Source organism: Rattus norvegicus, chromosome 19 (assembly GCF_021556685.1).
Source record: "Rattus norvegicus strain SHRSP/BbbUtx chromosome 19, alternate assembly SHRSP_T2T, whole genome shotgun sequence".
NCBI lineage: Eukaryota > Metazoa > Chordata > Mammalia > Rodentia > Muridae > Rattus > Rattus norvegicus.
The window spans coordinates 44,308,596-44,322,707 of record NC_141552.1 but is presented as its reverse complement, the minus strand read 5'-3'; the positions used below and the strand labels follow the sequence as shown (position 1 = coordinate 44,322,707).

The window sequence follows — 14,112 nt, the reverse complement described above, 5'->3', positions numbered from 1 at the left end:
GTATAGTCTTTCCTTCCATCTCTCCTAGCCATGGAGTTCAGCAGTGAAGATGGTTTCCTTTGAAGAGAGACAGAGACAGAGACACACAGAGAGAGACAGAGACACAGAGAGAGACAACAGAGAGACAGAGACACACAAGAGAGAGAGACAACAGAGACAGAGATAGTCAGAGACAGAGAGACACAGAGACACACACAGAGAGAGACAGAGAAAGACAGAGAGAGACACACTGAGAGAGACAGAGACACACACAGAGAGACAGACACACAAGAGAGACAGAGACAACAGAGACAGAGAGATAGAGACAGAGAGACACAGAGACACACACACACACACAGAGACAGAGAGAGAGACAGAGAGAAAGAGACAGAGAGACACACAGAGACAGAGACACACACAGAGAGACAGAGACACACAAGAGAGACAGAGACAACAGAGACAGAGAGAGAGTCAGAGACAGAGAGACACAGACACACACACACACACAGAGAGAGAGAGAGAGAGAAAGAGAGAGAGAGAGAGAGAGAGAGAGAGAGAATGTGTCTGTTGCCCTAGATTATACAGCATGTGGGGATGTAGTGTGAGAAGGTGCTTCCCACCAACTAGAATCCCTGGCTATACATTTGTGTCCAGGATCCTCCCAGACTCAGACTTGGTTGGCCTTATTTGCCCGCATTTTCACACGGAGTGAAATAACCATGGCTGCCTGCCTGAGAACTCGATTAATAGTTGTTTGGCCTCTCTGGCTTCCCCTCTGATCCTTCCTGGTTCTTTTCTAAGCTTTGCCGAAAAAAGAGGGTGAAATTGATCCTTAGTGTGGCAGAACCCGAACCAGAGGAACCTTGACAGTTCTTGACAGTTCTGCTGGGGTGACTGTCCTCGCCCCCCGCCCTCAGGACAGAGCTGGTGCAGAGAAGAGGGCCCTGGAAGCTGGGCACATTGCCTGTGTGTAAGACAGCCAGGCCGCAAGAGCAGTTTATTTGGCCTGCTTTCCTAGCTATGCTTGTGGAAGAGAGAGACAAGAACCCTCCCTGAGATTTTAGACGGCCTCTCTTCTCCAAAACAACACTATTTCCTAGACAGAGCAATAAAATATATATTTATAAATATTTTCCAAGACTGCCCTCTGGTGGAAATCTAGAAGCAATAACACATCTATAAATTAGGACTTGGGATTCCAGACTTCTGAATAAAAACATTGAGGGAGGGAGACTGTTACACATGCTCAGAAAGTTTCTCACACTGACTTTGTGCCCAGAGGCCTGGAGAGTTTCACTAAGGTGTACCTTGTTTCTACCAAACACTCCCCCCAACACACACACACACACACACACACACAAAATGAAGACTGTCTTGCCTTTTAAAAGAAATCCTGCTCGAGCTGGAAATTGTGCTATGAGGTTATTTTAAAACTGGAAGTGCAGGGACATGCCGGGAAGGACAATGGGAGAGTGTGCCTGGTGTGTCCCTAGGCTGTGTGTGTTTGAATCTCCGGTGCTTTTATTTTGGCTGAGGAAGGCGCCAAGGCTGAAGAGCGCCCACCCCACCCCCACCCCGGCCACACACACTGCTGGGTTTCACCTTGGAGGATGTCGGACAATGAGTCATCTGTACTTCTTCCTGGCTGTTCCTGGCCAAGCTTTCCCACTGGACCTCAGCAGCCTGGCCCAGTGCCCAAGCCGTCTGGAGCCTTTCAGTGGTGCAGAGCCCAGGGAGAGGCTTGGGTTCCACCGCCCTTCCAGCCCCACCCCCTCTGCCCCAGGGCCCCAGTTTAGACTCTGAAGCAGCCTTGTCCACGTCCAAAAACCTCATTCACTCTGCTGCGTTTGAAAGGAGGCCGGAGGAAGTGGGCTGTCCTGTAGGAACGGTCCCAGCCAAATTCTGTGAGGAGAAAACATGAGGAGTTCCTAACTGAGCTCCTCTCTGATGAGCTCTCTGAAGACAAATAATTCTTGCCTGTTTGGACTGGTTCTGATACCTTGTAAACCACTGTCACATAGAGCAGTGACAGCAAAATAGGAGATTTTTATGAGTTTGTCCATTTGACAAATGCATCTTGAGCAGCAACTCTGTACAAAGCACTGTCTAGACTCTGAGGAGCAAGTCAGCCAAAGGCCCTGACCTGGGAAAATTACAGTCCAGTGAGGACAGACAGCCCCATGAGTAAATACATCACTCCAAGGGCTGTGAAGGAAACTAATAATGAAGAGCCAAGTGGTGCCTACTCAGATGCAGTAGTCAGACCAGCCTTTCTCTGAAGGTTATACTTCAGTACCTACTGTGTGCCAGCACCTTCAGACCAGCCTTTCTCTGAAGGTTATTCTTCAGTACCTACTGTGTGCCAGCACCTTCAGACCAGCCTTTCTCTGAAGGTTATACTTCAGTACCTACTGTGTGCCAGCACCTTCAGACCAGCCTTTCTCTGAAGGTTATACTTCAGTACCTACTGTGTGCCAGCACCTTCAGACCAGCCTTTCTCTGAAGGTTATACTTCAGTACCTACTGTGTGCCAGCACCTTCAGACCAGCCTTTCTCTGAAGGTTATACTTAAGTTCCTACTGTGTGCCAGTCTACTGGACAGTCACTGTATTTGGAGTTGAGAACTCAAAAACAAAGAAAATACAAGCTGTGCTTTCTGAGATTTCAGAACACAGCTGAGAAACGAATTGTGTGTGGCATCGAAGCTGAGTGTGAAGACCCACTGTTGCTCACAATAAACACACCCGGAAGATTATGGCATCTCTGTTTGATGGAAGTGAAAACTCGGTTTAAGGGATCAGAAAGTGCTTTGCCCAAACATGTCGATTTCATCTGTAACACCATAAAGGTTTTAATTTAGACATATCTTACTCCCACATGGTGTGTGTGTGTGCGTGTGCATGCGCGTGTGTGCGTGTGTGTGTTGATAGAAAATCAGTGAAATTCCAGTACCCCGGTGGCACAAAGGTTGATGGAGTTACTACACAACCTTCAGTAGGTTAACGGCTTCGCCTGTCTGACACCTGGGTGAAGAAAAGGGTTCTCGCTAGGGTAGAGAGAGGTGGAGATGGCACCTGGCTCTGTGTGTAAGCAGATTTCGCTAGCTCTTGGGAGTGGTGCCTAACTCTGGCACTTGATTTCATTCAGTCTTACAGCATCCGTCCTGATGACATGCGCACTCCTCCACTGAGCCGTTCGCCGTTCAGACCCGAGTCCACACCAGACCTCTCTTCTCTCTTTCTTTCTTCAAGTAAGAGTGCGGGGACAATTTTGTAAATTTGGTTTCTGTAAAAACAACAACAACAAATAGGTGTGCTATAAGAATACGTTTCTGTTTTAATCCAAGGTACAGAGTATGGAGAGTATGGGCTGCCCCAGATCGTCCACAGTGGGTGGCTGTGATTTGCCTCGTGCTCCAGCAAGGGTGTGAACTTGCAAGCAGCAGAGAGTTTCTGAGATTGTGTGAATTAGGGGACTTTTCAGCAGGTTTGTAAATGGTAGGGTGCTGGAACTTGACCGGGTGGGGCATTAATGGTTTGTTGTTTGTTGTTGGTTAAGCAATCATACACAAAGAAGAAACAAGAAGAAACCAGGTATCCTGACAGTAAAAATCAAACTTGCCTCAAGCTTGAACTCAACTCCCCCAGTCAGCAGGAAGTAGTCTAACGGCAAGGTATTCCTCTTTCCTCTCTATCCGTTTTCCTCTATCCAGTGTTAGGGGGTTGAAAGGGTAGAAAGGAGTGGAGAAGGGTAGAAGAAAGAAGAAAGCACAAAACAGCCAAAGTCCAGCCACATGAATGGATCTCTTGACTCTGGGAAAAAGACACTTTCTACTTACACGAAAGTCTTCCCTGGCCTGAACCTGAGCAGGAACAAGGAGGAAGGACAGGCTACCAGATGTGACCTTTGACTTTTCGGGAAATGGGGGAGAAAGACACAAACTACAACATGCTGTGTATATGCCAAGAGCTTCTCCTCCAAAAGCAGAACCGTGTGTCCACCTGGCCTGGGCCATTCCACCAGCTCCTTGGGTGACAGGTTGCTGACTTGGTGCTAACTGGAAACCTGATTGTGGTTTTCAAAGAATTGAAACTCAGAGCTGCAGTACCCAACCTGCTGGATTTCAGAGAGGAACGTGCTCTGAGGAAAAGGCGATGAAGAAGGGGCAGTGAGGGGTGGACCTGACTCCAGTGCTGGGTTTCCTTTTGAGGGACCATTTCACCATCAACTACTCCTTTAAGGCGGGATCTGGGCCTTATTACCTCAGTATGAATCACGTCAAGTCACAGGCCAGGCGCGCACTGTTTTCTGAAGCCCACGGGTTCCAGAGTGTTAGGTACCAAAGAAACTCAGCAAATGGCTAACTGAGGTGACCATTAACACATCAAAATGGGCCCACAGCCGTGTGGTGTAGGCTGGGAAGAAGACACCCAGAGGCCTAGACACCATTAAGATGAGCAAGTAAGTGATGGAAGAGAAAGAGAAGAAAGGTTGTGCACTATGAAGAGAGGCAAACTGCAGAAGTGAGGGTGGTGAGGAACAGCCTGGTGTGAGTAGCCTGCACTGCCACCTGAGGCCATGGAAGTCCTGGCGGGTGCTGCCCCCCACCCCACGACGATGTTGAGTCCCTGGCCCTACCACAGCAGGGGTCTGTGTCAATGTCCTTTGCCCCTGTTACTACCCAAGGCCATGCAGATGTCTCTGATCTGGGCTGCCCCTGTTGATGTTGATGTCCTAGGGCTGTGCAGAGCTGGTCCAGACCCTCACCAGCTGTGGAACTTGGGAGAGTGGGTGGGCACGAGTGCTATGGCCCCACCCCTTGCTGCTTGTGACGGGAGAGCTGGCCTTACCCCTCGAAGATCAGTGCTGGAGAGCTGGCCCTGGTGGTGTGGGTGCTATTCTGAGTCCACGAATGTAGAGGTCTTGTCATATCCAGAGGTCACTGTTTTGCTCTCTCTTTTGTGACCTCCAGCTCTAACAATCTTTCTGCATTCTCCACTCTGGGCCTTTGTGGAGAGAGGTGTGACGGAGATGTCCTATTGTTGCTGAGCACTCCACTGACTCTGCACTTTGACCAGCTTGTTTCTGTGTTAACCACCACACAAGACACATCTCTAATGAGGTGTGTGGGCTGCCCTGATCTACGGGCATTCAGAAGTCATTAGAAGGCAGTTTGATACTGTGTCCGCTTAGCAACATAAGACAACTGCTATTCTCATACACTTGACTTCTGCTTTCCATTCAGGAAGAACTAGGCACATGTGTCTGTCTTCTCTTACGGAAACAGTGTGGAAGGAACATGTGTCTGATGACATGGTTCTTGGAGCCCTAGTGGACAGCTCACTAGAGATGTCTCAAATGGTCTAATTCTATGGCTTGTTTCTACCAGGGTCTTAGCCAAAAGGCAGAGAAGCAACTGACTTGTTTCTATGACATAGCTGTTTTACTCATTGTACTTAGTAGAAGTTAATTCAATTTCCTGTTTGTGACACTCTGTCCTGGATTCTAGACTAAGCAAATACAGCAGGAGTCTTGCTTTCATGAAGTTTATGTTCACTGTAAGCTGAGGTAGTGCTGATCAGGCCTGGCTGCATATTAGAACCCTTGAAAAATTATTTTTAAGATTCATGGGTACAGACGCCATTCCTGAAACATCAGATTTAGATATGCTGAGAATTTGATATCAATGCCGTATTGATTTGGAGTGGTGCGATGGGAGCTCAGAGGCTCTATAGATATTCCTTTTCCATTACTTATTAACATTGGACTCATTTCTTCTGTTTTAGTCAGCTTTCTGTGACTAGACAAAATACCCGAGATAGATCAACTTAAAAAGAAGAAAGGTTCAGAGTCTATGCTTGGCTGGCCCACAGCTTTACTGAATAATGGTTGCCAGTGGTGGAGCAAGCTGCCTGCTCAAGCAGCTCAGAAGCAAAGAGGAAGAGGAAGGGACTGGATTTCACCAACCCCTCTAAGGGCACACTCATAATCTAAGATCTCCCAGTAGGCCCCACTTCCTAAAGTTTCATTATCTCTAATAAAACCAAGCCCAGTACTAGACTGTTAACCCACAGGCCTTTGGGGGTTGGGGTGTTCAAGATCTAAACTAGAGGTCTCTAGTACTGGGCTGAGGGAAAGTTTATTACTAGTTTTTTGTTGCCTCAAGAATTCCACCACAGTGCAACTGTTCACTTTTATCTACTTCCGTTTCCCACGGGAGGAGCTTTCTCATTTGAAAGACAGTCCTTGCCGATTGAGGTCAAACAATCTGGGTTTCAAAGATGCTCAATCTTTGCCCTCAACCTCCCTGGGCTGCTAATCAACTGCCTGGCTTCCCCCTTCTCACCACAGCAGCCTCTGTTGCCTGCTCAGTAGCCTTGATTTTCTCTATGGTTCTGGTAGTTAGCAATGACCTGTGAATGGGTTATCTGATACTTCCCTTCCTAAGCCCCAGTCTTCCCAAATAACACAGTTTCCCTTCCTTTCTGCTCCCCCTCACCATTCTGCATCCCCAGAACAAGCTTCTCCCCCAACTCTAACTCCATTCTTTAAGAGTCTGCCAGTCACTTATGCCACAGCAAAGGAACCAGGCTTCTGGAGACAGAAATTAAACTTCACAAACCTCTTGCCATCTTTACCCAGGCGTGGCAGACAGGGAGGTCTGCGAAACGCCTCCACCAGCAAGCACGACGGAGGCACAACTGTTGGCTCCTCTGATATAAGGAGTTGACGTCCATCGCCAGACAGTCTGGGCATGTGGAGACTCAGCCTAATCAAAGGGCTTGTGCTTACACAAGCCCTACTAATAATAACAATAATAATAACATAATAACAACATAACAGTGCTAGCACTGGTGCTACATTTGGAGCTTGCAATGAGCAGGGACATTTCCCCTGATGAGGTTAAATGGCCCAGCTCAGGAGGCTGCCCATTTGCATAATAAAGATCAGAAGTCACTGCCTTTTCTGTCTCACTCAGTACCAGTAGCCTGGTGTCCTTGATTCAGGGACACCACAACCTACTGTACGCTGTCCTGCGCAGCGATTCTAATCTTTGCCTTGCATGTGAAATGTCCGGCTTTTTTTTCCTTTTGGTGTGGGAGAACAACAAATTATGTTTCTAAATGAGGAGGTGCTGTCTGTAAGGGATAGTGCAATCTGAAAGCGCAGAGGCAGCGTCTGTGACCCATGGAGCTAACCTAGCTAGCTCCACTCTATTTCTCCAGCCTATCAGTTGATGGGAAAACATCACTCTAGATATAATAATTAATCATTAGTCAACACGGATATCCCCATTGGTTCCCTGCCTCTCAAGCAACCTTGCCTTGTCTGTCTATAAATCAAATAAATGCATCCCTTAATATCCCATAGAATATATTTCCAGGCAGCCTCTTTCCTCTATAAGGCAACAAAACACTTTGGTGGTGGGGCGGGGGGACCCTGTTATCAGCAGAGAGAGAGAAAGATGCTCCCAAGGTACCGTGAGAAGGAAGTCCAGACAGTTGTGGGGAGGGCTGCGTAAGTCTCTGAGACACGGCTCGTGGTAGTGTCTCAAGCTGGGTAGACAGATGACAGCAGTCATCACCTTGCCATGTGGCCCCATTGATGCACATCCTTGGTTCTTATATCTCCCTGCATCCCATTCTGGTCCAACAGCAGCGGCTCTAGGTAAATCATACCAGCACGCGTTTCTACTACATTCCAGACACTCTCCAGAGCCTCGGAAACATTTGCAGCATCCAAGAGACTCAAACAAATGAACCACCAACTGGTGGAAAGGCACATAGGCCTGGGGATCAGGGAAAATGGAGGAAGAGAACCCCAGATCCTAGGCTCTGTGGACGAGTTATTCTTCCTGTGCTTGTTGGAGCTTTCCATTTAAGGCTTCACAGCAAAGAGAAGGAAAGATCAGGGGAGAGGGAGAAGTAGAAGGTAGCAGTTTTTATTACCTTACTGGGCTTTTAAAAATGAAGTATCAGGACTGGGGATGTGGCCCAGTGCACACAAAGCCCCTGGGGTTGATCCAGCATGGTACATGCCTGTAATCCCAGCATTGTACAGGTGGAGGCAGGAGGATGAGCACCAGGTTCAAGGCCATTCTTAGCCACAGAACAAGTTTGAGTCTGGGGATCCGGGAAGAAAAATCTACCAAGAAAGGTAATCATTTTTACAAAGAAGTTTATAGCCGGCCTATAACTCTTTGTAGCCCAGGTTATCCCCCAACTCATACACATTTGCCTACCTCTGGCTTCTAATTCCCAAGTGCAAGGATTAGAGACACACATTGCCATGCCTGACCTGATTATTAAGTTTGGAATTTTAAAATTCTCTATCCAAACCTTTCCACCCTTCCCAGGAGGGTGGGGCTGATTAGAAAAGGCAGCTTCATTTTAGAGCCTAAAATTATATTTCATACACAGAGGGGGGGAGAGGGAGCGAGAGAAAGAGAGAGGGGGGAGAGGGGGCGGGGAGGGGAGGGAGAGAGAGAGAGAGGGAGGAAGAGGAAGAAGGGGAGGGAGAAGAGGAAGGGGAGGGGAGGGAGAGGGAGGGAGGGAGAGTATAACAGTCCCCTTATTGTCCAGTGCATATCTGGCAAAACAGGGGCCATTTTTCGTTGTTTCAAGTTGGGAAGAAGAGCTACTGGCAACTGTGAGGCTGAGACCAGGTCCCTGGACCAGGCGTATCGCTGCACGTGCCACACCACCAGGACTTCGCCCTCCCTCACTTCTGAAAGCGTCCGGTCTCCAACTGTTGCTGTAATGATATAAAGAGTAAAAGGGTATCTTTTATCACCACTAGATCCACACCGCAGTGCCCCAAGATATCTGCTGGATATCTTAATTCTCAGTCAGCAAAGCCTCTCACCCGCTCTGCTCCATCCCATATCAGACTGCAAAGGCCTCTCTCTGAGCCTGGCAGCAATCTCTCTACCTGTCTAGTTCCCAAGGCAGGTTTCCATGCCAGAAACACACAACCCATCTTCATGGTGGCCCAGACCAGAAGCCCCACACTCCCTTACATTTAAATCTACACGTGAAAGAACACACAACACAATAACCCAACTGATAAGATATAATTGCCCCCCCTAAACATACAAAGCCTGGTACACATCCATCCCTTAAAAACGTTCATAACAACCTGTAAAGGTACAGTGTGGAATCTTAACATCAGCTGTCCTGTGGCTAGTCTGCTGTCCCTCTTGTTTCTTCTGTTCCTGTCTCCTCCTCTCCCTTCAAACTTTTCTCCTGCCCATTCTTCCTTCTCATCCAATGACAGGCTATCCCGTACCTGCCCTCAGCTGTATTTTACAAATTAAGTGGGGAGCAGGTTCTGGTGAGGTCACCTGAGTCCTGAGTACCTGACTAGGCAGCTGTCCTTGGGGCAGTGGAATTAGCATCAAAATACAGATAACTGCAGGGCAAACCACAACATTCAACTGTTAAGAGCACAAAGGTTGAAAAATCCCAAATGGCTGACTATAAACTGAAATGAAAACAAGCAAAACCCACGTTTCCAGGTGAGTTTGTGTTCCTGGGAGATACCCTCTTCCTGCCTCAGCTCAGACTGGTTGTGAGGCCTAAGTTCACAAGAACTCCCTGGAGCCTTGGTCTGAGACCCAAGCTCATCTCCTGCCCCGGAGATAGCTGCCTACAGATCTTTAACTCATTCAGGTGTAGGAAAACGTCCCAGTTCAAAGTCAGTGCACACCAAGAGTTCAGATAATGAGCGCATCCTCTCATTAAACAAGCAGTTATGATGGCTTGCTGTGAACTGGGAAAACGATGCAGACCGGGGAAATGCAGTCAGAACTGGTACTGCGGTGTAGCGATGAACCTAAAAGGCCTCACCTCTGGGAAGCTCTCTGGCCTGTGGGCTGGGACTGTCCTGACGTGGGACAGAGACAGAGGACTTGAGAAGTGGCTGTAGGACTGGAGAGATGGTTCAGCCATTAAAGGTGAAGCTCACAACCAAATACGGTAGAGAAGGGGCTGTGGACGAGGGAGTCACTAGTGAGGCAACATAACAGGTTCTGAGGCTTGGGGTTTGGGAAATAACATTCCAGACAAGGATTCAGGAGCAGGAGGAAGGAACTGAGGTATGTGGTCCTCCGGGTACGGTAGCTGCTCTGGGAATGTGGCAAATCAGCAAAAGGGCAGGCTTGGCAGCCAGGAGAAGGACCTGTTCAGGCCCATCTGAACATTATTCTGAGAGAGTTGGAAATCCATTAACGATGTCAAAGACAGTGACATTCATGACGTTTAAAAGTGAATTTCCCTGGCAGCTGCATCACTGCCAATAGAAAAGGAGGGGGTGTTAGGTTTTTTTTGTTTTTGTTTTTGTTTTCCAGAGCTGGGGACTGAACCCAGGGCCTTGCGCTTGCTAGGCAAGCACTCTACCACTGAGCTAAATCCCCAACCCCTTTCTTTTGCATTTAGAAAACCAAATAACCAGAGTCTGAGGAGACACAAACACAAGGGCCAGAGTTCGGTCCCCAGCACCTATACCAAAAGCTAAGTGTAGTGGCCATGTTTAATCCTAACAGGGGGCACAGGTTGGGGATCCCTGGTCAATCAGCCTTGCCTAGTCAGCAAACTCCAGGCCACTGAGAGACATTGTCAAAATAAGAAATAAGTGATGACACTGGAGGTTGGTCTCTGGCCTCCACATACGTGTGTTTGCACACACACTATACATACACACACCCACACACCACACAAACACACATTCATACACTCACACACATGCACGAATGTACACACATGCACACACCACATGCATGCATACATACATATCATGTAAACACAGAGAGAGAGAGAGAGAGAGAGAAACCACAGCACTCAAACACTGAACTCTGCCTCAGAAAGAGCTCCCCTGAGACAGGGAGAGGCTGCTGCAGAGACACTGCAGCACCCCCCACCCCCCAGTGACCGGGCAGAGCAGGGCCATCTTAAGAACAGCAGAGTTCTCGGGTTTCATGCTCTGCTCTTGGAGAAAAGAGATTCCCAGCATGCACCACTTGCAAGACAGGGAAAAGCATTCCAGAAAGTCCGGTTAGTACCAAGCAGTTCAGGCCACAGGAGGGACGAATCATCTGTAATTCATTCATATATCGCCAGCCCACCCCAGACTAAGAAGTAAACTGTGGCACTTGTTTACGTAGTTAGAGCTTGATGACCTGTTTGTTCAATCAATTAATTTTTTATAAGAAACAATCATTCAAACAGCAAATAACGCAAACAGCCTCAACAGAGCTACAGATCAGCAAAAGTACAGAGTGTATAGCTACAATTTACCAAAATTGTATCCACAAGGCACAAGTAATTAGAAATGTCAGGAATAGCTTCTGATTGATTTAAAAAAAAAATCAGGCCCACCCTTTGCCCTGAGCTGTGGACATTAAATCAGCCCAGTAGATATAAAAGCATTTGCTTAAAATAGTTTTCAGCAACTGGTGTTCCAATATTCTTCCTTAAATGTGTGTTTAGTCCCAAACCTTCTTTCTTCCAAGAAAATGTTGGCTGAACAATTCTGTAGCTGTTCTTATGGGGGGGGGGGTCTATTTTGAGATGTTGCATTTTGAGCCTTTTGACTTTTTTAGAAAAAAAAAAACTTTTAATGGCTTTGTGCTTTAGTAACAACCTTCAGATTAAGTTTGCACTTCCTATTCCCTCCCCTAAAGGGTTTCTCTGAGCCAAATTTAGAGGACCTTCAAAATCACAGTAACTAAAAGGCTCCCCTGATGTTTTGCTGGCTTGTGGACACCAGCTTCCCTCCTCAAAATAGAGCCTGGTGGAAATGCATCAGCAAGAGTGTCTGCTCTGTGGCAAGAATTGCAACCACTGGCTACCCCAAAGACTCGTGCAGCATGACAGCCTCAAGTGGAAGGAAGAGCATGTGCATATGTGTATGTAGCGTGTGTCTGTGCATGTGTGTTCATGTGTGTGGGTCTGCGGAAAACATCACTCTACATGGATGAATCTTTTTTTTTTTTTTTGGTTCTTTTTTTTTTTTTTTTTCGGAGCTGGGGACCGAACCCAGGGCCTTGCGCTTCTTAGGCAAGCGCTCTGCCACTGAGCCAAATCCCCAACCCCACGGATGAATCTTTTTAATGTGCATGTTCCAAAAGTGTGTGTGTGCGCACACATGTATATATGCATTGAGATGTGGAAGCCAGAGGAAATCCTCAGGTGTCATCCTCAGGAACGTCACAGAGAGACCTTGTCTTCCAAATGGTTTGGCGCATATCAATTGGTCGGGTTGACCAGAAAACTTCAGTGACCCACCTCTACCGTCCTGGGATAACAAGAGAACACCACAACAAATGTGTCCTCATGGGTTCTGGGGATAACACTCAGGTGCCTCTGCTTATGGAGATGAGCACATTACCCAGCAAGCTCTCTTACTAAATAAAGGAGCAGTTGTGGAAAGGAAAAGGCCTTTTGCCTGTGTGACTGGAGAATGGAGTAGGTGTAGAGACCGTGTGGCCGCTGTAGAAGGAAGGCATGTCAGGCTAGTGAACTGTTTACAGGTAGATAGCTAAGTGTTGCACACATTAGTTCTGCTAATACTGGAAGGATGCTTTAGTGACCCACTGTTCTAGGGTAGCACTGAGCATCAGTGATCTGACATAACTGCTCTACATCAAACCTGATGTGCCTGGAGAGGAGACTGCCTAAGCTTATCTGTTAAGGACTCCTCCTGTTGCTGGGATCGAACACCTAGCAAATGGGCAGTAAGATTTATTTTGGCTCACAATGTGGAGGAATTTCAGGCCACAGAGCAGGGAGGGCAGTGCAGAAACACACGTGGCAGAGGCTCCCTATGGTCACATCACTGTCAACCTTGGATTAGCAGCCCACATCTAGACAGTGCTTGCACTACCCAGGCCCCAAAACAGTGTCATAAGCAGGAGATGGAGCTTTGAAACCAGAAGGTCCTGAGAGACATCGTGAATTCTAATTTCAACACTCTGAAATCTGGGGATTTCTCTCATCTTCTGGCGGCTCTGTAGGGGAGTGGACCCTAGGCATTCCTCAGGGACGAACAACCCCTTCTCTTACTGTGATATGGATTGTCACTGAGGTGCAGTCTGGTTGGAAGGCGCGATGAACTAGAGAGGGTTGTAAAATCGCTCCTTCACGGCCCATTAAAGTGAAGCATATTGTCCACACCTCTGAATGAGGGCTGGTCCTGTGGCTTACTGGGACCAACAGTGCTCGTAGTGACATAAGTAAAATTGTGTAACACCCAAGGTCAGGTCTTAGGAGAGCTCTTCTGGTTATGTGGACTTGGAACCCTTCCTCTGAGACTGCATCAGTATAAGAAGCCACAGAAAGGACCCCAGCTGCTCCCACCTTTATCAGAAGCCAATAGGAGCTCTCCAGGGAGTGCTGGTAGACACACGAGGAACTTCCCAGCCCCACCTGAGTGGCCCCAGAATCAGGACAGACATAAGCAGTAGAGCCAGACATAATGGCTCACAGAACCCGGAAGGTGAGGCAGGAGGACTGGTACAAGTTTAAAATAAGTCTAGACTATCTAATGATTCCAGTCATGGAGTGAGACTCTATCTGCTGTACTGTGTTCTGAAATACTTTGTTCTACATCAACAGATAGCAAGGCTCTAGAGCTTTCTATTTGCAACGCGCGCGCACACACACACACACACACACACACACACACACACATACACACAGACATATACACAGACACACTCACAGACACGTACACACAGACACAGACAAACACACACATACATACAGACACACAGATACACACAGACACTCACAGACTGACCTGTCCAGCGGGTTCAGTTATTCAGGGTTCCGAAGAGGCGCTACCTAAGGGTCAAGGGGGGGAGAAAAGAAGGACACCAAGCAAGGTTCTGTTGTCAAGGTCTTGTTTATTGGGGTGAGTGTTACGGCTTATAAGGCATTCAGATAGGGGGAGTGCCCTTTGTGAAACACAAAGGAGGGAGGGGTAAAGGTATTCAGGCAGTGATAGCAGGAGGCAAAGAGGTCAGGCGGTAGACGAAGAGGTCAGGCGGTGGAGACATCTAGTGTTTGCTCAGGAGACATCTGGTATTTGCTCGGGCTGAAGCATTCCATGATTGTTATCTTCCTGTGCCGTAAA

At 47.8% G+C, this 14,112-nt stretch overlaps 1 long non-coding RNA gene across 1 annotated transcript; it reads right to left on the bottom strand.

The window, feature by feature from the left end:
* Positions 1-1,077: 1,077 nt before the first annotated feature.
* Positions 1,078-13,878, bottom strand: LOC147999420 (uncharacterized). The gene is made up of 4 exons (XR_015644079.1): positions 13,777-13,878; positions 7,929-8,733; positions 3,133-3,264; positions 1,078-1,881 (listed from the first exon to the last, which is right to left on the bottom strand). It is a non-coding gene; the product is annotated as an uncharacterized LOC147999420 (long non-coding RNA).
* Between the last annotated feature and the right edge of the window lie 234 nt (positions 13,879-14,112).